General features: G+C 34.6%; 1 long non-coding RNA gene across 1 annotated transcript; it reads right to left on the bottom strand.

Moving 5' to 3' along the window:
• Nucleotides 1–2,153: 2,153 nt before the first annotated feature.
• Nucleotides 2,154–4,972, bottom strand: LOC133831108 (uncharacterized). Its single transcript, XR_009892397.1, has 2 exons — nucleotides 3,098–4,972; nucleotides 2,154–2,791 (listed from the first exon to the last, which is right to left on the bottom strand). It is a non-coding gene; the product is annotated as an uncharacterized LOC133831108 (long non-coding RNA).
• Between the last annotated feature and the right edge of the window lie 19,443 nt (nucleotides 4,973–24,415).

The raw sequence follows: 24,415 nt of genomic DNA, 5'->3' as shown, positions 1-24,415 counted from the left end.
ATAGACTGACTTAAACTTTTCCATGGACTTGTTCTTCTTCGGGCCGTGCTGGTCGCCCTCGCTGCTCCCTTTTCTCTTGCCTCCGCCAAATTGGTTATTCTGTCTAACGGTTTGTGTCGCTGTCACGACATCCGTTCCCACTCCAGCGGGCTGTTCAGGGGTCTGGCTAGTTCCCGCGGCCGATGCTCGCGCCTCCTCCAGGTTTATCCATCCCTGGGCCCTATTTAGGAATTCGTTCACGGTGCTGACACATTTTCTCTGTATCTCTTCCCAGAGCCCGCCTCCAACGAGGATTCCAGTCCTCAAGGCCATAAGCTTGGAACTATCATCTGCGTCCCTGGTTCGAGCCACAACGTTCGCGAATCTGTGCAGGTAAGCTTTCAAAGGTTCATCGGGCTGTTGTCTTACGTTCGCTAGGGTGTCGACTTTGACGCGGGCAGCCTGAGAAGCTCAGAATGCCCTCTTGAAGTCGGCAGAAAAGATTTTCCACGAGCCGATGGACTACTTTTTACTCTGCTTGAACCACTGCCTGGCCGGCCCAGTCAAGGTGGAAGGAAATATTAAACACCTCAGCTCGAGACCGATGTTGTGGGCCATCATCAGGGTGTTGAACATACCCAGATGATCTGACGGGTCTCCGTCCCCATTGAACTTGGACAAGTGAAGCATACAGAAACCAAGTGGATACGTCGTAGCTGCTATGCTGGGGGCGAAGAGCTCGAGTTCGTCCCCTGAGTCGTACTCAGCCTTTTCTTTTTCCGATAAGAGCTTCCTCATCAACTCCTCCATCTGAGATAGACGCTCAAGGGTCTGGTCCTGACTTCCTTGGTTGTTCTGGGGCTGTTCAACAGCTCCAGTTCCATGGTACGCGTTAGGCGGGTTATTGTCCCTCCTATCTTGAGATAAGTTATGTGGGACAGTCCCGCTGTCACGTACTTCAAATAGGCCTTCCCCTTGGCGAGTATGACTGCCATTTCCAGCTGGGTCTCCTCTCTGAGAGTTGAGGCGATCTTGGAGGTCGGCCCTCGGGGTGGCCCGAGGGCTTTGAGCCGAACTTAAACGATGGCGCAGGTCTCTGCCGGACCTGCCACTTCGATTACTCCCGGTCTAGTAACTTCCGTTTGAGAAGCTCGGAGCCCACCGCTGAGGGTGAGGATCCGGGATTTCCCTGGGCGCCCGGCTGCGATGGGAAGGTTCGACGGAAGGAGGATTTCTCCTACTACTCCCATGAGCCAAAATGTCTTGAACTGGACAGGGAGGAGATGAGTATCTTATTGGTGATGGAGGATGCCTGACTGGTGATGCGATCCTGGTCCCGTCGGGCGGATTAAGCTAGGTCGCGGCCGCTCTGCTCTACCATCCCCCGCGTCCTGCGCTCGCCGGTCTGATCGTGGTGCAGGACGGCTGGCTGGGGCGGGCTGTCGTTGCGAGCCCTCGCCGGATCGCCTTCGCGAGCTGCCTCGAGCCCTCTTGGGCGCACTCGAGGGTGGAACTGAGCTAGGAGTTGAGGTCCGGACCGATCGGCTGAACTGTTGATCGGCCCTAGGAAGTTCCTCAAATATAGTTTCCTGGTGGTGCGACATGGGAGTAGAATTTGATGTCGAGGGTCTGACCGACCGACTGGGCCTGGACCGATTACCCCGGCGGGACTTATGAGTCTCACCATGCATCTTTCCGACGTTAGCATCGGTTGTAAGAGGGGGTAATCGGGCCAAAATCTCTTCGATCTATTTGTTTTCTTTCGCCAGCTGACTCTTCAACTGTGCATTTTCCATTTCTACCGTCGTGTAGAAATTCGGGTTTGGATTGGGCAGCCGAGGAGCCGAACTTCCAGTGTCGTCTTGGCCCATTGGCTGCTTTCCTAGTCGCTGCTAAACCTCAGGGTTTTGCTCATCAGATATGGCGGCATGGTGGGCCTCCTGCCCATCATGTTGATCCGTCTCGTTACCATGTCTCGAGCAAGTAACTACCATGGTTGGGTTTTTGCAATAGCACCAATCTAAAACCCTCTCAATGAAAGCACCAAACTGTTGACGCGGTTGTTCGGCAACAGATAATTATATTAATAAAGAGATGGATTAGTGTTAAATGATGAACCGTAATATATGAATAATCTCAAAGGGAGGTTATAACTCATCTAATTTTTTAGGTGGTTCGGAGGTTAAAATCTCTCTAGTCCATCAGTCAATATTATTGATATATCTCTGATATTCCTTACAGGGTGTTTCTTTACAAATTAGAAGTCAACCATTTGCAATGTCCAGGGTCTCCATATTTATAGGGAGAGGACACCTGAGTGTTGGAAAAAGGGGTCATCACATGACCTTCTTACCCATCATGTCACTTCTGTGACATTCATGATTAATTCCTAAAACTTGACAATGAAGTGTGGTCTAATCAATAGGTAAGGGGGATAATGGGCCATATGACCCAAACCAGTCGAGGAGTGTCTGAGCACGCACGTTTATGCTGTGTGTCTGAGAATTCAGGAATGGAGTAGACACGCGATGTCTAATATGCGCACGTTTACATTGCGTGATTGACTTTATAAAGGGACGGAGGTGTCAGCTCCAGGTCGTACCTCGAGCTTGATGTAGTCTCAGCTCGTGGTGTCCACACGGCTGACCCAATGCCTTTGAGTATCCTTACTAAACTTTTGGCTACCTCGAGCTAAAGAGGTAGAGACTCGTAACAGCAGCTCCGGGTAGGTGGCTTCCACGTGGCTGATAGGATTATGTCATTTTCCAGCTCGCTAATAACCCGTGGATATTTAGAGCGTACACCCTCCAAACTGCATAGCAATGTGGGACATTATTTCCATTTCTCAGCAAGATCATTTTGCATCAAATTGCATTTTAGAATAAAAACACAGAAATTAATACATTAAAAACAGGACATAAAAGATATACCCAAATACAACAGTTCAACTAAGACATAACATAATAAAATTTCCATTTGAGCTCACTCTTGTGTCATCGCTTTCCTATAATTACAAGGAAATTATTAACAGTGCAAATATTCAAATAAAAAATGCTATATCGGAAAACAATGCAATATAGAAAAAAAAATGCAATATAGGAAAAAAAAAACTACTAACATTAGTTTTTCCATCTTCTCATTACTCTTGGTTTCAGAGACCTTCTTCGAAACCCCGCCATATTTTTTCCTCATTTTCAGTGACCTATATAGTTTTCTACACAACACAAAAAGCACACTTAATAAATTGAACATAATATTTGTACCAATACAAAAAAATTACTTGAAATAGAATACAATTATCTACACAACCAAAATAATCCACTCAAACTAAAACCAATTACAAAGACTTCAAATGTCATTTGTTTCATACAAGTAACTATATATCAATATGCAACACACTACTTCTTCTCGAATCTTGTACTTCATCATTAATATTATTGTTATAAAAAACCACTAAGATATATATATATATATATATAGGGAGCGATTATAACGGATCATTTTTTTGCAATACCAGTGCATTATTTTTCTATTTTGACACCTAAATAGTTATAATCCAATTTTTTTTTTATATGATGGTGTACATTATAGCTATCTAGAACATCATACAAATTTTCAAGAAATTCTGAATAAATTACGGTACTGAAACAGAGTCTAAACTATCTGTTGCACGCGGGCCTATTTTTTTGTGTATGCGGGTAAAATTTGACAGTTTGAACTCTGTTTTTGGCTTTGTAAACTATTCAGAATTTCTTGAAAAATTGTAGAATATTCTAAATACCTACAATGTACACCGTCGTATAAAATTTTTTTAGATTATATCTATCCAAGTGTCAAAAATAGAAAAAAATACACCAAAGTAAAAAAAAAATGCATTATAGTGGTTCCTGTATATAAATTTCGAGTAGCAACAACAAAATAAAAAAAAATTGTCAGAAACCAATTATTTAATATATATAATACCAATCTTAAACTACAATGGAGTAACCGATACCACAATGCAACTAATTAGTAAAGAATGTTGGATCAATTTGTCTTGAAAAATATTGGAAATGAATATGTCAAGAAAAAGTTTTAATGAGATACTTACTCCGACTGTGGGGTTGCTGGGTTGGATAATCAAATCAAAATACGAGTGATGTATCAATTAATCAATAAAGAACAGAATAACATTTACAAATTTATTCAAGCCGCGATTATAGAGTTTCCTAATAATGAAATAGAAGACAAAAAGAAAGTAATGAGAGAATTATTCTTGCTGGTTATTAATTAAGTCACATAAGGGAATCATGGCAAAGAATATGAATGATGGCAAGCAAAAGGCGCATATTGGGGAAAAACAATGGCTTAACCCTAATCAAATTTCGTACTTGGTATATTGGGGCAAGCAATGCCTCAGCCGTAATCAAAACAGAGATACGGAAAAAAAAATTGTAAACAAAATGTATCATAAGACATCTAGTAATAAAAAATCATTGTGCCTGGGTGCGATCAAAGCTCCCTAGTTTTCACTGGAAATATCTCCCAAAGTTCCAGAGGAGCTTGCCCGTAGTGCAATTGTCTCCACCAACAACAAAATAATAGGAAAGAAATATCGGGGAAGGACTGAAATGAAGAAAAAGGGGGCCAAATATAGTTTATTTTGAACGAGTTAAAGAGGGACTTTAGAGGAGGGCAGATGTAGTGTAGAAGGAGAGAATGACAACCGATTCTCACCATTATCGAAGTAGTCAATAAGAACTCTAAAACTTTCTCTCTACACCTCTACACCTACTATGTAGGCTGCAACTTGTCAAGTCACTGACAATGTATACTTTTCCTTCCCAATATAATCCGTAGCCGTTGATTGAAACAATGGCCACGACTAAAACATACGTAACAACACAAGCAGTCGGATTAGTTTTAATTGGATCAACGGTTGCGATTGAAGAACGGAAGCTGTTCCACTGCCGTACTCGGCGGGACTAAATCGGTGCCACGTATAGAATGGTTATCTTTTTCTATTGTCAAATCTATGGGTATGGTTTTCCAGCCCAAAAAAAAAAAATCTATGCGTATGGGTTGTGGTTATGTTGATTTTGGTTGATATATATTCTTTTCCGCATTTGACTGAGAGGGATGTTTTATTGTATATTAATTAATGTCTTGGGTCTATAAAACGCAACAATGAAAGTTGGGAAAAAAATATTGATTGAGTTGAGAGAACAGTAATCTTAAGAAAGACTACGAACACTTGAGAATGAAGAACACAGGTGTACGAAAAAATAATTGAGATAGAAAATGTTCTTGGAGGGAGAAAGCATAAATGGTTCAATTAGATATTTGGTGATAGTGAAAACCTTACATTTCCTGAGGAATATGCTTTTTTGCCCTAAGCCTCATAATTTTTTTATTTATGATTTTAAGTCACATTTCATGATTTCTGATTTAAGTCATAATGATTCAAAGTATAACGTTTGAAGTATAATTTTACATCATATATATCTTAACTCATATATCATATACAGTTTCTGCATTTGTGTTTGTTGGTTTGGTTGTAAGAGTTCTATGTTTAATGATAGTTTGGTTTCCTTTCTTGTTGTGGTGAGGATCTTTTCTTAAATAAAAAAAATGGACTACACCCGGTTCTTGAAGTACATGGAATTTATTCTTTAAGAATGATTGTTGTTGTTATCACTACACCAAAAATATAGATTAGTGACATTTTGATTAGTGGCATTTGTCAAAAAAATGTCACAATAATTATATTTTAGTGACTTAAAAATGCCACTTTACTGAAAATAAATGACATTTTTTTAAACTGCCACTATATATATATATATATATAAATAAGTGACATTTGATAAAAAAAAAAAAGGCATTAATTGGTGAATATTTATTTTTAGTGGCACTTAAAAAGTGTTACTAGAATATGTCAATATAGTTACATTATATAAAAATGACACAAAATATTATATTTAGTGACATTTTAAAAGTGTTACTTGTAATATATGGCATTTTTAATTTTTCAATTATTTTTAATTTGTTTTGAAGTGTAATTCATTTATTTTTATTTCTTTTGTGTAAAATCTGAACCCATTTATTGAATATTTCTAATAATTATTTTTTGTTACATATTTGTAATAATTATTTTTTGGTAAGTGCATAATTATTAATATTATATTTATATATCCAAATATAAATCATTTAAAATTTATACATAATAATATACAAACATACTTATAAATTAAATCCTATGTATTTGCTCAAAAAGATTCATCATATAATAAATATTGGAGAATTTTCTTATAGGAGCTTCACTTTAAGCCCTGTTGGTAGGGCTCTCAGTATTCTCGACCTTTAAACAGTTTTCGACGCGATATTTTTTTATAACCGTGTATATTGTAGCTATTTAGAGCATCAGCGCGATTTTTAGAAAATTCTGAATAGTTTACAGTATCGAAAATTAGGTTCAAACATGTTGCACGTGTGACTAATTTTTTTTATGTGAGTGGAAAGCAAAATGTTTGAACCTAGTTTTCGGTACTGTAAACTATTCATAATTTTCTGAAAATTTGCAGGATGCTCTAAACAACTACAATATACGCAGTCATAAAAAACCGGGCTGAAAACTGTTCACAAGTCGAAAACACTGAAGAGCCCCGTGATCAGTTTAGAGCTTCCTACAAATTTTCACAAAATTCCGAATAGTTTATAGTACCGAAAACTAAGTTCAAACATGTTGTTGCACGCGTGACTAATTTTTTTTATGCGCATGGAAAGCAACGTGTTTGAACCTAGTTTTCGGTACTGTAAACTATTCAGAATTTTCTCAAAATTTGCAGGATGCTCTAAATAGCTACAATATACACGGTCATAAAAGAAAAATCGCGCCGTAAACTGTTCACGAGTCGAGAACACTGAGAGTCTCACCGGAAGAACTTAAAGTGAAGCCACTATAAAATAAATTGTCCTAAATATAAATACATATTTGTTAATAAAACATAACCAACCATCACTCCATATCTTATAAAACTCTATATTACGTGGGCACTCTCCCTCACACAATCTACCACTTCCTCCTAACACTATCTCTGCAAACCACCTTTTACTATATCTAGATAATGGAAATTATTAGTTTTAATGATTATTATATTTGTTTGTTAACTTTAATAGAATACTTTTATAATAAAACACGACTTAAATTTAAACAAAATTAAATAAATAATTAAACAAATTAAAATATGATATTTTTTATATGTTTTACAATGATAATTATTTAAAAATAATAAAATCATATATTTTTTAACTAAAATAAAATTTAATTAAACTTTAACTTAATATTATATTAAACACATAATATATAATCTTTTATTGTCATTGCCAAATTCAAAAACTAAAACAAACATAAACTTAAACAAAAATTAATTAATTAATTAAAATATGATATTTTATGATAAATAATTAAATCATATTTATTTAAAAATAATAAAGACATACATATCACTTTTTTATCTTATAAATTTGTGAGATAGTTTGTTTTTTATCAAGTGATTGAAGCTCTTTTACTTCATCAAATTCACCAAAGAGCATTGAGAGATACATTACAAACAAAAAAAAGTTGATGCATATATAATACTGTCTACACTATGAATTTTTTCTATTCTTAATATATATCTATATGTCAACGTTATGTTTAGATGTCATATATGTAGAGATTATTGATATAAATATTTATATATACTATAGAACTATAATTCATTATATTATATATATATATATTTTTTTAAAAACAGTGAACCGGCCAGTTTTTATTAAAATTATATACAATGTTTATAACTTTAAACTTAAGCAAACGTGCATTGCACGTTACTTCTAGCTAGTATATATATACTAGGTATAAGCACCGCAATGCACGTTTACTTAGTTATATTTAGAAAATATATTAATTTATTTTTATTATGTTTCTTTTATCGTCATATAAATTTTAAATAAATAAATAATAGTGTATATTATAAAAAATATATATATAACATAAACATATTAAAATTTTTTAAATCAAATTAGATACACTTTTTTTATATATACAGATATGGGGCATTCTAGTTTTAAAAATTAAATACCTTTTTTTTCTAATTTTCTTTTAGCAAAAATATCTACGAATTTCAATATAATAAATTATTGAAAAATTCTAAATTAAAACTATAGATTTAAAAAGTTTATTTAATTAAATTTTTTTTAAAGCCAACAAAAAATTATATATAAATATATATTATTTATTTAATGGATTAAGCAATTAAAATAAGTAATTTCTCATTAAAAAAACTAAATGTCAAAATAAAAATATGTATATTTATGTCTTACTTCAATATTACATATATGTTAGGTTAAACAAAATATGTTAAATGAAGAAATAAATAATTAATAAAATAAAGAAAAAAAATTAAGCACATAAATATTTTTCGGTTATAGTTTTGAAAACATAATTGATAGAGTAATTTAATTATTTTAATATGAAATTTTATTGATAGAGTAATGTTATGACTCATTTATTACTTATTTTTTAATTTATTTACCCTATTTAGATAATTATATTACTTTTATTTTTTTTAATGTATTTACCTTATTTAGTTCACTTTAAAACTAACATTGTTAGAAAATAAAAAGTGTTATTTCTATCGGAAAACAAAATTTTTCGTTAAACTCACATTTATAATATATAAAGATATATATATGTATGTCATCTATGTTTTTCTTAGTTATTATCATTCTCAGATTCTCTACTTGCAATGCCCAGCAACTCTCTCTCTCTTAGTTATTATTTCCGGTTTCACTTTCTTGCATATATATTCAATATTAAAAAATAATTATATTTTGTTTTTTTTTTGTTCTTTTCCTCTTTAACAGATTTTGCACAAAAACTTCACAGATTAGAAGAATTTATTCTACACTTCGAAGTAATTCTGTTGATGGTGTTTTTTGTCAACTAAAAATAAATAAGAACAATTAAGCATTTATAAAGAAAATAGGAAGAAAAGAAAGAAATAAAGATTTTTTTTATGTGGTTCAGTAGTTAGATCTACCTAGTCTACGAGTAACTTTTATTATATTCTACTTTAAAGCTTCGGGGAGCAATTTCACAGAGCTTTTCAATACAAATTTGTGCGTAGTCCTTAAATGACTATGATCCAGACTATTTATATGCCTGGTTTATAGAACATCCTTCCCTTAATTTTAGGGAAGTTACAAAATATCTCATTTGAATTTAAAATACAAATGACTTTAAACAAATACATTTAAATGCATTACTTAAACAAATATCTCTTAAAACCTATGGTTGTTTACATATGGTTTCAACTAAACCCATAAGAGTAGGGATTTATAACTGCATGCTTGCTGTTACTCCAATGCACTTTCGAGCCTGCTTCATGTTTCAAGCTCAACGTAATGTGAATGCTGCTTCCTTCTGTCATTCTTTCGAGACTAACCTTCGGAGCGAACCCTTGACTCCAATCTCACATTTCAAACTCGAATGCCAGTGACATGGCATTTAGATGTGATTAATTATTTGCATAAGTATTCAAATTGTTTGTCTTTTATACATCCGATTTCCATTATTGCGAGCATACATTTCGAGGCTACTATTTAAATCTCAAAATTTGCGGTGTAACATTTTTCCCCCTCAAAAGTGTCATTTCGAGCCCTGTGAGAAGGAAACTAATGAACTTCTCTTTCAGGAAACGTGTCCACCTACCACACTCGAGTATGCACACATGTCTCCACAGGAATAGATATTGAAAGTACTCAAGTACTCTTCTTCTGCACATGTCTTTTCATTTCCCCCTTTTCGCCCCCTCTTTTCGAGATTGAACGTGGTCCCTTGGATCACGTTCTAATATTTTTTAAGGGCCACGATTCATTTGAAAATCACTGTCTTAGCCTATTGTAATAACCAAGGTTATTATTTTTATAAGCTCATTAAATATGACCTTAGGCTAAGTTTTACTAGTTTATAGTAATGACTTGAGTGGTGGAATTTAAAAAGATTGTCTTAAGTTTAAATTATTTATTTTAAGGTATGATCTTATGACTTAGAAATACTTATAATTTAGATGATTATAATTATTATAGCTACTATTTATGAGATTTTATTAGAATATAGTTTTAAGCTTTTATTAAGATTAATGTACACATGTTTAATGGTAACTTAAGAAGTATACAACATAAAAATAAGTCACAAAATTATTTGAATTTAGCTAGTATGGCCGAAATTCCCTATAGAATTAGTAGATGAATTTTTCTTGAATTAATTAATAAGTAATAGAGTTAAATTGAAGGACCAAGTGGAGACTTACCGAGTATTGAGGCGTGTAACATAAAAATAGGCTAGTTTTTTTTTTCATTTTGAACATGCATGGATAGGTGTCACACTAGGCTTGAACTAAGTGAATATTTTGAAGATAGGTTGAACCATTTTGAACTATTTTGAATTTGAATATGCTAGGTGTAGGCGTGACCATGAGTGTAGAGAAACTAGTGAGACTTTGACCACATATTGTTAAAGGTGAGTATGTGTGGCATTTAGATAGTATTTGTAGCAAATTGAATAGGTAAAATGGTGGCTGGCCAAAACCATATAGGGAGAGGGAAGTTTTAATTTTGAAAAAATTGTTGAATAGGTGTGGAGAGAAATATGGAAAGGAGTTGGGTTTGAAGCTTATAAATATAGCCTTTCACCACTTCATGTTTCACACTCAAAAAAAATCTTTCTAGCCTCTCATTTTCGAAATCCATAGCTCCCAAAAGCTTCATCTCTTGCTCATTACTTTCATATATACCTGAAATCACTATAGCCTTTATAGAGATCGAAGTTCCTTTCTTCTATTTTTCTATTAAGCCTCAAACACTATAGCCATTATAAACACTATAGTTGAAACACTAAACCCTATCAAGCCAATATAAGCCGAAATCTACCCAAGTATTAAAGCTCTTGGTGTCGTTGTTGGAAGATAGGCATTAGAGTAAAGGCTCGAGATTTCATCTTTTGGTTCTAGGGTGAAGGTATGACTTTATGAGGTTTAGAATTCTTGGAAGTATAGTTTTATTATAAGTCTCCAATTTAAATATTTTATCTCATATATAAGGTTTTGGGTGAGATCTATTAGCACAAGCAATATCTTTTCTTCTCTTTTTTCACACTCAGGGTAAGGAAAATTAGGTAGTTTAGTTTATGACTTATTAAGTGATTTGTAAGACCCTAACATTTCAAGTACAAAAAAAGATAAGTGTGGCTGAACCTAAGGTGTTCAGAAATGTATGACGGACCTAAGTTAATGTCCGGTAGGCACGGTTGCCAAACTTGTATGACAGACCTAAGTTGATGTCCGGGGCTTAATTGCCACCCCTTGTATAAGCACTTATCTTTTTCTTATACTTGTCTTGTTATTACGACCTAGGATATATTATGATATTGTATGATTATGTTATGAACTTTTGCATGAATTTTTGATATGTTTGTTATGATTATATGTTTATATGACTGTTGTTTGTATTTTCCTTACTGGGCTTAGAAGCCCACTCCTTATGTTGTTATTGTGTAGACAATTGATGTTAGAATGGCTAGTGGTGAATAGGACCTAAAGAGCTCAGTGTTGTGTTCATGGGGACCATATAGTTGAGGCATGATCAACGGGCCTATGATTTTAGTTTCAAAGCATTTTTTTCATGTATCTTTATTTTTAATATTCAAATGTTTCTCTTTAATTTTGTTACAGACCTTATTTTATTTTTGTAAAGACATGGGATCCCTTTGCTAATTATGATTTTCTTAAATAAAGGAGCAATATTTACATTTATGATCCAACACGTGTTCTCTGTAATATTATGAGAAAATAGGGCGTTACTAATTGTACCAGAGCCATGACTATATTGGTTATGAACGTTCTCACGAAATACACACGACAGATACAAAGGACCAACTCGCTACCAAGTATACTCTTTTGAGATATGTTTTGAATATGTAAAATGATGTTTTCTTTTGTGATTTTAAAAAATTATCACAATGGACCTAATTGTTGTTAGCAAAGTTAAGGCAATAAGGAGAAAAACTGACCTTGATGGTGAGACTGAATTCGAGAGGGTGTTTCTTAGAATTAATTGAATTCACAAAGAAATAGAAAAGATTATCGCTAGTCACACAGCCTTACTGAAACCACATGAGAAGTTTATAGTTCTCATGCACTCAACCAAGTTACCGCTAGCAAAACCAAGTTTAAAGAGAGTATGGAATGAGGTTTATTTGAGGAAATTGTATCGATCGAGGATAAATATGACATATTTATGGATAGGTTCTCCTGGAATTTTAGAATTATTGAAGATATCAATTTACCAAATGGGAAGATAGGTGAAAGAGAACACCAATTAGCAAATAATCTTAGGAAATGATTTCTTAGTATTGTTCCTTTCACTTCAAGATTTATCTACACCTAAGATGATTATGAGGACTTCACTCTGGATATGTTAGAACAAGGGTCCGATGTGGAGGATTAGAAACATATAAGTGCATGATCGTTAGTTTATTTTATTTTAGAATTCTAATAGTTTGTAAATAATTTTTTATATTTCAATAAATTTTGTTATTTCTTTTATTTTATTATTTAAATGATATTGTTTAGTAAATATTATGATATTTTGGGCTCAATTGAAAGTGTAAATTTTAAATTCATCTCTTATGGGTTAGCCCGTTTGTGAAGGCCCATTTGCCTTGCATTATTAGATTGGTTCTAATTAAAATAAATAACAATGAATGAGGCAAGAGTTCAAATTCCTGTCTTTTGGGTCCAAGTGGAAGTCAGGGGGCCTTAGTAGTGGGTACGATATACTGAACCAAACCCTTCTCCATGGAAGATTCAATTGTTAAGGTCCATTTACCCAAGTTTGACTTAATTGTAATAGGGTAGTTTTTAGTAGATAGATGGACCTAATAGACTGTAGTATAATAGGCTAAGTTATAATGTTGGCTTGTTTTGTCTAGATTTTACATTTTCCTCTTTTGGGGAAACAGGAAAGAAATATGGAGCAAGAACCAATAAGATTTGAAAGACTAAATGGCCAAGAAAGAGGACAGGGAAGAGGTCGAGGAAGAGGAGTAGTCCCCGCCCCCATATATGAAGAATTTCCAAACATGCCAGCAACCCCAAGAGTGTTAGAAACACCTAAAGTAGTGGAAGAACTGGCAGTTTCTGCCGCTCGAGTAAACTTGGAAAAAGAGAATGCCCGTCCTAGGGCAAAGCTAAGGAGGAGAGAAGAAGAATTCCAAATAAACTGAGGACAACAACAACAAGTGGCGCAACAAGTTATTCCGTTAACACAATTATTGCAGTTGGCAGACCCTCGCTACGAGGCATTATATAAATGCTTTAGGAAGCAACAACCGTTGAACTTCAAAGGCAGATCAGATCCAATAGAAGTAGAACAGTGGCTTCAATTGGTAGAATCTATCTTAGAACACATGCGATTGGGGAACAAGGACCGAGTCTCGTGCACCTCGAGTTTACTCAATAAAGATGCCCACATCTATTGGGATATAGTGATGCAGACCTGGGATGTAAACATCATGACATGGGATAGGTCTGTCCAAGTATTTAACAAGAAGTATTATAGACCTGCGATTCTATCCACAAGGGTGGACGAAATCATCGCGCGTACTCAAGGGAAATCAAATGTAACGGAGCATGCCAGGAAATTTGATTGACTGGGAAAGTTTGTAGCGGACATGGTACCCACTGAGATGCTAAAAATTGAAAGATTCATAAAAGGAATGAAGCCAATGATAGTCCTAGATGTGAAACTATTTTGAGGAGTAACCACGTATGCAGAAATGTTAGAAATAGCCTTGGAGATCGAACAAGCAGAAGACTGGATCTTGAAAGAAGGTGCGGACATGAGGGACGCTAGAAAGAATAATAATGAAGAGAATGACCACAAGCGGAAACATGACGGTGATCACAACCAATAGGCGAACAAGAAGGGAAAGACTACGTCGGAAGGCAATGGAAATAAGAAGTCTTACGCAGAATATCCCCAATGCCAAATCTGTAAGAGAAAGCATTCAAGAGAATGTCGATATAAGACCAAGGGTTTCTTCAATTGTGGAGAAGAGGGTCATCTCAAGAAAGATTTCCCAAAATTGAGGGACCAAAAGAAAGATGATAAGCTAGTACTAGCTAGAGTTTTCATTCTTACAAGAGGTGAGGCGAAAACTAGCAATACAGTGGTATCAGGTCAGATCACTATCTCTGGAAAACCATCCAATGTTTTATTCGATTCATGAGCTATGCATTCCTTTGTCTCTATGAATATGATTGATAGCTTAGACAAACCATGCAAACTTTTTAAAGATAAGTTTGTTACGGAACTACCCTCGGGGGAAAGAATGTTATCTAGTAGAGGGGTGCACAACGTTATAGTTACAATCAAAGGAAGAGAGTTACCAGTAGATTTGATTGAATTAGACCTTTAGGATTATGATGTAATACTATGCATGGACTGCTAAGCAAAACATGGGGCAACGATTGTAATGCCCCAAAATCCCTAATGAGGTTTATGGTTGGATTAGAAGGCCAGGAGGGCCATAATTGATTTATTATGCCATTAAATGATTATATGCATGATTATGTGAATTATATTATTATATGATGATAAATGAATGAATGTGGGTCCGCTTTTCATTATTAGGGTATTTTGGTAATGTGGCCCATTGAGGGCATATTAGTATATTTTCATGCATGTTGGTAATTTATGATGAGGCCACATTATAATGTGGATTTGTTCGGGCTATTCGGCATGAGACGATCTTTGAATGCAAGTTAGCAGTTTGGTCATAACGGGGTTATTTACTGGGCTCGAAAGAGTCTCAGGATAATTTGATGATCAGTACATTACCGAGAATTAAAGGGTAATGGGATATGATTTATTAGTATTTGAGAATATTGGGAATAATGAGAATTGGAGGATGTTAATTATGATTAATGGGATAGTTGAGAAATGACGATTTTGCCCTTCGGAGGCTCAAAAGGGATTAGATTGACCAAGGGGCATTTAGGTCTTTTGACCTTAGGCTATATTTAAATTAGAAGGTTGTGGAATAGAGAACAAAGTAGCAAAAATAGAGCACTCCTTTCCCTACCCCAACGATCATCTTCTTCTCTCTTCCCCCTTTGAAATTTTGAAGCTTAATTTGAGGGTTCAAGCTAGGAAATTAGAGCTTGAGGTTCTAGGCTTATGTTCAGCCATTGAAGGGGATTCAAACCTGAGTTTAAGGTAAGGTTTTAGTTCAATTTTTCTAGTTCCTTGCTCAGTTTTTGTGTTAGTTTTGTGCTTGAAGTTTTGATTATATAAGTGGGAATTTGATGAGGTTTTAAATGGTTTAAAGCTTGGGTTTTGTGGTTAAACTAGTGGACATGATGTGTTGGTGATTGGTTGTGATTTATGGGTTGATTTGATAAAAGTTTGATGAGTTTTTGATGGGAGAAAACATAGGTTTTTGGCTAATGGGCAGGTAGGGTCACGGCGAAAGGTTGGTATGCCACGGCGCAAGGTGCAGACAGAGAAGAGGCTAGCGCCTCTGTTTGAGAGGCGGGTCACGACTCAGTGGGGTGGGGCCACGACTCTTAAGGGAATTTTTAGCCAGAATTATGTTTTAATCATGGGAGCTCAAACCTTAGGCCTCGGGATCGTTCCTACTACCCCGTTTAGTGGGATTCGACGTCCCGAAGGCTAGGTCTTGATCTGGGAACCTTTTATTACTCATTTTATTGATGGGAGTTTATATTTGGTTATGATTAAGTGACTGCTAAGGGACTTAAGGATGATCATTCTCAAGGGTCGTTCTTTTATTATTCCACGCTCGAACCAGAGGTAAGAAAACTACACCCAGTATGTGACATGCATGGTTATTAATGAGGCATGTTGAGTGCTCTATATGTGGACATTGATTGCATATTAAATGCTTAACAGTCTTGCTTACTTGTGAGTGGTACTGACTTATTAGTCAAAATCGGCAATGGTGTCAGTATTGCTTGTGAAGCTGTGACTTATTAGTCAAGTTCAGCAGTAGTACTGAGCACTGGTCGTATGGTATTGACTTATGAGTCAAGAATGGTATTAGCGTGTTTAATGCAAACTGAAAGGATTAGATCTGATCGACATGAGCATTATCTTCATAAGCATGAAGTGCTTGACCGACCTTAAGTTTGATGAAAACAAAAGTGCTTGTCTAGTCTAAAGGCTAGTTACTCAGAGCTGGGGCCAAAAGGCCCAGGTGACTGCATCGTCACATGGCTAAGGGTGCGGAGCCAAAGTTCGTGACTTACTCATTAGTCACTTATCTGATTAGGGTTCAGAGCCCTAGAGAAAAACTTATTAGTCATCTATTCAGAGTATGACTTAATAGTCACTTATCTGATTGGGCTGCAAGCCCCAACATAATTATCAGAATCTTTATTGATCTTCACTTATCTGATTTGGGCTACGAGCCTAGTATGATTATCATAATCATCAATTGATATTGTATACAGGTAGTAATGAGTTTTCTTGCTGAGCCTTGGCTCACGGGTGCTATGTGGTGCAGGCAAAGGGAAAGAAAAGCTCATCCAGCCTTGCGTGGAGAGCTTAGGTGGTGATGTGTACATATGGGACCGTTTGACCACCACGGCCAAGGTGTTTCTCAGAGGAACTAGGGGTTAACCCTATTTTTGCTGCTTAGGTCGGCAGGTTGTAATTTTTCCACTGTAATGACCATTTTGGATTGTAAATAACTTGAAACACTTTTATGTTTTAAATAAAATATATCATTTCCATTTGATCGAGATTTTTCACCTTAGCCTATTAATGACACCGAGATGCACGTTTATAACCAAATGACTCGTTTAGCGAGTAAAGCACGGTTTAAAGTTCACAGTAACGGTCTTGGAGTAACCAGGGCGTTACAATGATAGACTGTAAGGGTAAGACAGTCAACTTTCAAATAGAAGGCGGAGAATACTTCACCTACAAAGGAGAAGTTTCTCAAACTCGCTTACTGTTAGTCACAGCTCTCAATGCTCAACGGTTAATTAGTAGTGGTTGCTAGAAATTTCTAGCCAATGTCGTGGACAAGTCACGAGAGATGTAGCTTGAACCAAAGGACGTACATATTGTGTGAGAATTTCCTAAGGTATTTCCAGAAGATCTACCAGGATTACCTCCGAATAGGGAAATTGAGTTTGAAATAGAGTTGGAACCAGAGACTGCACCAATCTCGAAAGCTCCCTATAGAATGGCGCCTACCGAGTTAAAGAAATTAAAAGTTCAACTGCAGGAGCTATTGGACAAGGGTTTCATACGACCGAGCTATTCACCTTGGGTGCACCAGTGCTTTTTGTCAAGAAGAAGGACGGGAGCATAAGGATGTACTTCGACTATCGAGAGCTAAACAAAGTGACGATTAAGAACAATTATCCTTTGCCCCAAATAGATGATCATTTTAATCAACTGCAAGGATCCACAGTGTTCTCGAAGATAGATCTACAGTTAGGATATCATTAGCTAAGGGTAAAGGAAGAAGATATCCCAAAGAAGACTTTCCAAACCAGATATGGACACTACAAGTATTTGGAAATATCTTTTGGCTTAAAAAACGCACCAGCCGCATTCATGGATCTTATTAATCGAGTAGTTAAAGACTACTTGGATAAGTTTGTAGTGCTGTTCATAGACGATATATTAATCTACTCAAAAACAAAAGCTGAGCATGAAGAACACCTGCGACTGGTGTTAGAACGGCTCAAGAATCACCAATTGTACGCCAAGTTTAAAAATGTGAATTATGGTTAGAGAAGGTGACATTTCCAGGACACATCGTGTCTAAAAATGGTGCAGAAGTAGATCCAGTAATAATAGAGGCAGTAAAACACTGGCCCGAGCCCAAGAGCACCATTGAGATGAGGAGTTTTCTGGGCTTAGCGGGATATTATAGACGATTTGTTGAAGGGTTCTCCAAAATAGCTACACCCTTAACAAATTTGACAAGGAAGTAGCAAAAATTCACATGGACGGAGAAGTGTGAAGAAAGCTTCCAAACATTAAAGGACAAGCTCATATCAGCCCCAGTTTTATGCGTCCCTAATGATAAAGGTATATTTGTAGTATTCCGTGACGCGCCGAAGCAAGGACTTGGATGCATTTTGATGCAAGACAGGAAAGTGGTTGCATATGCCTTGAGACAGCTAAAGGATACAAGCAGCGATACTTGACCCATTATTTGGAATTAGTAGTTGTGGTTTTTTCTCTAAAGATTTGGAGGTATTATCTATACGGAGAGAAGTGCGAAATCTATACGGACCACAAGAGTTGAAAGTACTTCTTTATGTAAAAGGAGCTCGATATGAGGCAACAGAGGTGGTTGGAGTTGGTAAAGGACTATGATTGTGAGATTTTGTATCATCCGGGAAAGACTAATGTCGTGGTAGACACACTTAGTAGACGAGTTACGGAAGCGTATCGACACTTAAAGGGATAGCACAACCTTTACAATATGATATTAAGAAGTCCGGAATTAAGTTAATAACTAGACAACTAACTAACCTCATGATCAAGTCAACACTTATGGAGGAAATTAAGGAGAAATAGCAAGAGGACGAATTTCTTGTTAAAAAGAGGGCATTAATACAAAATCTCAGAGAATGCTGATTTTACGATGAATAAGGAAGGAATGCTACGATATAGAGACCGAATCTGTGTACCAGACAAGGTAGAATTAAGAAAAATTATTATGCAAGAGGCGCATACTACTCCATATTCACTTCATCTGGGGTCAACCAAGATGTACAAAGATGTCAAAGCAATGTATTGGTGGTCGAGAATGAAGAAAGACATAGAAAAATTAGTAGCTAAGTGCCTTACATGTCAACAAGTTAAGGCCGAACATCAGAGACCCGATAGAATATTACAACCCTTAGAGATTCCCGAATGGAAATGGGAAGATATAGCCATGGACTTCATGACGAGGTTACCAAGGGCTACCAAGCAACACGACTTTGTTTGGGTAATAATAGATAGACTTATAAAGTCTGCTCACTTCTTGCCAATTAGAATGGTTTTTAATGTGAAGCAATACACATAGCTTTACGTGGTAAAGATAAGGAGATTACATGGAGTTCCAAAGAGTATAGTCTATGATAGAGGATCGGTTTTTACCTCAAAGTTCTCAGAAAGTCTACAACGTTCTATGGGCACTAAGTTAAAGTTAAGTACGACATTTCACCCTCAAACCGATGGTCAGTCAGAACGCACCATCAAAATATTAGAAGATATGTTGAGGGCGTGTGCATTAGACTTCTCAGGATCATGGAGCAAGTATCTACCGTTAATAGAGTTCTCTTACAACAACAACAACAACAACAACTATCAAGCTATGATAAGAATGGCACCTTATGAAATGCTATACGAAAGGAAGTCTCGATCACCTCTTCATTGGGATGAGGTTGGTGAAAGACGATACTAAGGAACCGAGGCTATAAGAGAAGCAACATAAGCAGTAGAATTGATAAGCAAAAGAATGATTGCTGCTCAAAGTCGCTAGAAGAGCTACGCTGATGGTAAGAGGTGAGATGTTGAGTTTGCAGTAGGAGATCAACTCTTCCTCAAAGTATCTCGGAAGATAGGAATTATGCATTTTGGAAAAAAACGAAAGTTGAGCCCAAGATTTATAGGTCCTTTTGAGATATTGGACAAAGTAGGGCAACTAGCATATTGGTTGGCCTTACCACCATCATTAGCTGAAATGTATAACGTTTTCCATGTATCTATGTTGAGAAAATATGTATCAGATCCATCCCATGTGCTCAATTACGAGGCTTTGAAGCCTATAAATAGAGCCTTTCAACACTTCATTTTTCACACTAAAAAAAAAGGTTTCAAGCCTCTCATTTTTGAAATGCATTGCTCCCAAAAGCTTCATCTCTTGCTCATTACTTTCCTATATAGCCAAAATCACTATAGCCTTTATAGTGATTGGAATTCCTTTCTTCTATTTTTCTATTAAGCCTCAAACATTATAGCCATTATAAACCCTATAGTCAAAACACTAAACCCTATAAAGCCAATATATAAGTCAAAATCTACCCATGTATTAAAGCTCTTGGTGTCGTTGTTGGAAGATAGGCATTAGAGTGAAGGCTCGGTATTTCTGTTAGGAATTACTTATACAGGATCTTATTTATTTTAATGTAAATCATATATTAATCAAATTAATATAAGAAAACCTAGAACATGTTTCTATAATTGAATTTAAACAGATTTAATGATAAGAATACTTACATTATAAGCAGCGGAATGAATAAGTCCATCCTTCACTTTCTCTAATCCTTGTATCCTTTCTGTCGTAGGGTATCACCAAGAAACTGAATCGATCTTCAAATTTCTTCACAGTATTCCACAGTTTCCTGAGAATCACTAGAGTGAACAATTCTCAACACTTGAGATAGATACAGAGAGAAGAAGAGAAGAGAATATAGAGGCTTAGAAAATGACTTTTGTTGTAGAGAGAGTCTAAAACTCTAAAGTATCAAAACTAGATCTTTTGTTCTTCTGTTTTCAACTCTCACTTAGCATTCCTTTTAAAGGCTCAATTAGCTCACTTATTTAATTAAAAATTTAATAAAATAATAGGTGAATATAGCCCTTAGGTTGAAATTCTCATGGGATATAAGCCCGTGAAATTTCTCATTTAATTATAAGTCCGTTGGACATAAATTCAAGGCTCGTATTATTTTCTATTGATTAATTAATTAAACAATTATTTAAATCTTTTATCAAATTAATTATTTATAATTTAAGCCTTGATTTAAAATTATTTAATAATTTAGACACCAATTTATCTTAATTAATAAATCTACCCTAAAATCACTTTTCTTCTCTAAATTGCTTAACTCGGTGAAATTATGCAAAATTGACCTGGACAACTTAGATAGTTCTAATTGATAATTAAATCAATTAATTAAGACTATCTAGATGATTTTATCCAAGGTACTGTGGGGACTATGGGTCTATGCAATCTAGCTCCAATAAGTTATCATAAATTTACTAACTTATTGATTCCTCGTGACTCCACTAAAGACTCGCAATTGAGCTCTTGAATTCATAGAACGCTCTATAAGCAATATAGATACATTATTAGTTATCCATTGTTACAACCATAATTATCACTCAATCCTCTATAGACAGTCTACAATGAGATGGGACTAAAATACCATTTTACCCCTCATTCTATTTATCCTTAAAATACTTAGTTCATTGTAAATGATATTTCAGTAAACTAATATTAATTACTAAAATGAGATCTCTATCATTTAGCACCTTGAACCAAACTAAAAGGAAACCACCGTTTTACTTCTTCATAAGAAGCTATAGATGTTCATATCTATTATTAACACTCCCACTCAATTATACTACCAAGTTCCCAAGGTGTAAGTATGGGCTAGTCCGTTGGGTAAGCTGGTAATGAACTAGTCAAAGAACTCAAATAATACGATTAGTTAGAATACTAACCACTCAAAATTGAGATTGAATTGACCTATGGTCAACTATATGATATGACTAGAATAGACAATAACGATATGTCTTCTTATCTTATCTACTGTCAATATCGATCCAGTCCGATGTAACAAATACATCCGATCTTATCGACTTTGTTAATGTTCTTGAAAGAACATAACACTACAATGTGTAAGTAGATCATATTGTAGATTGGCAAGTCAGTGTAAATCTCGTGCTCTGACTAATCTTAGGATTAACTTATTTTTGAACATGTCATATTTATATTCCACTATGATTACGTCACTATAAATATGATTAGCTATATGCTTAGGATTTAATAGAAGTTTATATTAAACAAATAATCATGAGAAAAAGACACGTGAACAAAGTGATTGACCAAGTCAAAAATGATTTCTATTCTTTTATTGATAATAAAATGAGATTACAAAGAGATTTAGTTTTAATTAGGGGATAAAACCCCAACAAACTCCCACTTGCACTAATTGAAACTAATGCCTTAATTCTACTAATCTCATTTCCTTGATATGCTTATAAAATGTAGCTTCTGGTAGTGTCTTTGTAAACAGATCTGCAAGATTGTCTTCAGATGCAATCTTCATAAACTTCACATCTCTCTTAGCCACATATTCTTAAATTATGTGATACTTCCTTTCTATATGCTTACTCCTCTCGTGAATTCGAGGTTCTTTTGAGTTGGTTATTGCTCCTATGTTGTAACAAAACAACACAATCAGTTTATCCATATTTGGAATAACAACAAGATCTGAATAGAAATTCTTTAGTCAGACTATTTCCTTAGCTGCTTCAGACACAACTATGTCTCATCCTCCATGGTGGGATCTGAGATCGTAAACTGCTTTATGTTGGAAAACCATTCAGAGCACGCAACGAAAACTGGCATGGTGGGTCCATTGTTGTTTATGAACAACATAACAAAAACAATAATTTTTTTTTTATTAATCATATAAAAAATTTATATGACCAAGAAAACAATCCATAAACATTATCATACAATACTATTAACCTTGCAACAAATATGTATATAAATATACAATATATTTCTATAAAATATATAAACACAAAAATCAAGAACATAAACTTTTGCATCTTGAAGCCTATCAAGTGTCCTTGAGTCTTTTTGTATTTTTAACGATCTTCCTATCCAAAGCATTGAGCACTCAAATCACGATCTTCCGGAGTGTTCTCTACACTTCAAGATGTGTGTGGGCACATAGAGAACACGGGTTTTTATTTTAGGAATCAAAAGTATTTCTCAACACATGAGAACTTGGATTATGGTCTGAAAATGGCTAGAATAAAGAATAAGAAAGAGAGAGTTTTTGTCTAACAAAAAACTCAAAGAATTATTCTGAATTGTGTACTGTGTTGTGTCTGATATCTTATCTTGTGTCTTTTTCTTTCTCTTCTTCTATATCACATATATAGAGATTTATATTACTTTATTATTCCTAATAATAACAGTAATTTAAATATATTATAATAATGAAGATAGGATTAGATTTCAGGTAAATATAGAACTAACCAAATTTAAAAAACCATTTTCAAATTATTAAATATTTAAATAAATAAAATAAAAACTACATAGATACAATATTTGTATAGTGGTACAAGTATGACACAGTCCTTGGAATGTGTCAGACGTGTATTGCTATTCCATTTTCAGGGATTTTGTATTTTTCTTTCATTTAATTACTCCCACAAATTAAGGTATTTATCTTTTAAAGGAAAAGATGACAACCATAATTCAAAATTCAAATTGATGATCATCATTATCATCATCTTTTAAAATTAAATAAATCAAAAACTATTTTTGACTTACCAATTTTATTTTCTCCCATTCAAATAAAATAATTAATTTCAAAAATTAATTAATTTGTTTATATATATGAAATTCAAAAATTTATATATTTAAATTAATAAATATATTTTCAAATTAATAATTAATTCTAAATTAATTATTTAACCTCAATTATCATATAATTGCATATTTAACCCGAAGAATAAAATTATTCTCAAATTTCCAAATTATAGTTATACCCTTGTATCAATTCTTACCTTGATATGGTGTTAGAGCCACTTTGGGGACCTATAGACCTATAATATCAAGCTCTAATAAATATTACATTATTAATCAAAGTTCTTTGATTAAATAATCATATTTATGAATCTCATGATTACTCCACTAAAAATATGAGATTGAACTCTTGATAAATATAGAAATATATTTTCTGAGTACTTTATTAAGAATAAAGTGTCCATTGATATAATTCTTACATACATCATTAATCCTCTATTAATGTTTCATAATTAAAAGGGAATAAAATTACCATTTTACCCTTTTAGCTATATCTTGTTCCTAGAGTACCATTGACTTTACTAGTTAAGGTTGTGTCACAACAAGTTTGCGACGTGAGCACTCATAACCTTTTCAGTTCCAAAAGTCAACCCAATAGGGAACCATTATTCAATCTATAAGAAGGTATGTATTCCATATCTGTTAAACTACGTCCCTAGCCATATATATCATTGAGTCCCCAAAATAATTACTCTTAGCCTAATCATTCTGACAAAATTTAACGCATGAATCAAAGGATTAGATGACATATATAGGAGTTCATAGTAACATCAATATTAAGATCATCGTGTATATGATCATAATTTGATATGTTTGATTAATACTATAAAACAGTGTTTAAACAAGTATTAACAAATCACATCTGGTCCAGTTCTACATACTCTCAGCATGCAAAGTACCTCCACTAAAGTGTCCTACTACACTAGTAACCCGGATCTAGGTCACATGTATTCATAATACTAGTGGACCGTACTAGTAGTAATT

Source organism: Humulus lupulus, chromosome 4 (genome assembly GCF_963169125.1).
Source record: "Humulus lupulus chromosome 4, drHumLupu1.1, whole genome shotgun sequence".
In the NCBI taxonomy this organism is placed as follows: Eukaryota; Viridiplantae; Streptophyta; class Magnoliopsida; order Rosales; family Cannabaceae; genus Humulus; species Humulus lupulus.
Note: the sequence above shows the minus strand (reverse complement) of the source record. Positions and strands in the feature narration are given on the sequence as shown.